At 50.2% G+C, this 1,207-nt stretch overlaps 1 protein-coding gene across 4 annotated transcripts in view; it reads left to right on the top strand.

Annotated features, from left to right (window-relative positions):
* The window catches only part of PIGG (phosphatidylinositol glycan anchor biosynthesis, class G), a 40,871-nt gene that overhangs the window by 18,430 nt on the left and 21,234 nt on the right, over positions 1-1,207 (top strand). The window lies entirely within an intron of this gene.

Raw genomic sequence — 1,207 nt, 5'->3', positions numbered from 1 at the left:
AAGCATCAGTTCTTCGGTGCTCAGCTTTCTTTATGGTCCAACTCTGTCATCCATACATGACCACTGGAAAAACAGTAGCTTTGGCTAGACAGACCTTTGTTGGCAAAGTTATGTTTCTGCTTTTTAATATGCTGTCTAGGTTGGTCATAGATTTTCTTCCAAGGAGCAAGGGGCAAAAATCGCATTTAGAATCAAACCCCATATCTGCCAGAGGCGCTTGGAGGGCTCAGACAAAATCTTGGGTGCACCAGGACCGAGAGACCCCACAGAGACTGAGCCAGACCTTCTTTTGAGTGGGTCTCCTGTGGAGGCATGGATCAGCAGTGGCCTGCCACAGGGGCAGGGGCTCTGGCCACAGCAGATGTGGGTCATGGAGCATGTGGCATAAGCCCTGTTGGAGGAGGTCGCCATTGGCCCCACTATAGAGCTGCCTAGCAGACGACCCACAGCTGCAGAACAATTATACCAAAGAAATGCTCGCACTGTTAAGAAAGTTCTAGGACCTACGACAGGTTTCCCAACCTGGGGATCTAGCAAAGGGACTGAGAACGCCCAGGGAATTTGACTTTGGAGGCCAGTACAATTTGATTACAGAACTTGCACAGGACTGGGGAAACAGACTCTTGGCACAAACAAAACCTTGTGTGTACCAGGAGCAAGGACGAAGGAACAATGGCCCCACAAGAGACTGAGCCAGCCCTATCTGTGAGTGTGCAGGAGTCTCCGGGAGAGGCCTGGTCTGCTGCAGGGTCAGGGCACTGAATACAACAGTGGTACACAAATCCTTTTGAAGGAGGTCTTCATTATCTTCATTCAGTCAGTTCAGTTCAGTTCAGTCGCTCAGTTGTGTTCGACTCTTTGTGACCCCATGGACTGCAGCATGCCAGGCCTCTCTGCCCATCACCAACTCCCAGAGTTTACTCAAACTCATGTCCATCGAGTCGGTGATGCCATCCAGCCATCTCATCCTCTATCGTCCCCTTCTCCTCTTGCCTTCAATCTTTCCCAGCATCAGAGTCTTTTCCAATGAGTCAACTCTTTGCATGAGGTGGCCAAAGTACTGGAGTTTCAGCTTGAGCATCAGTCCTTCCAAAGAAATCCCAGGGCCGATCTCCTTCAGGATGGACTGGTTGGATCTCCTTGCAGTCCAAGGGACTCTCAAGAGTCTTCTCCAACACCACGGTTCAAAAGCATCAATTCTTCAGTG

The sequence above is a fragment of the Bison bison genome, unplaced genomic scaffold, assembly GCF_000754665.1.
Source record: "Bison bison bison isolate TAMUID 2011002044 unplaced genomic scaffold, Bison_UMD1.0 scf7180017861275, whole genome shotgun sequence".
Lineage (NCBI taxonomy): Eukaryota > Metazoa > Chordata > Mammalia > Artiodactyla > Bovidae > Bison > Bison bison.
This window is presented reverse-complemented; position numbering and strand designations above follow the sequence as displayed.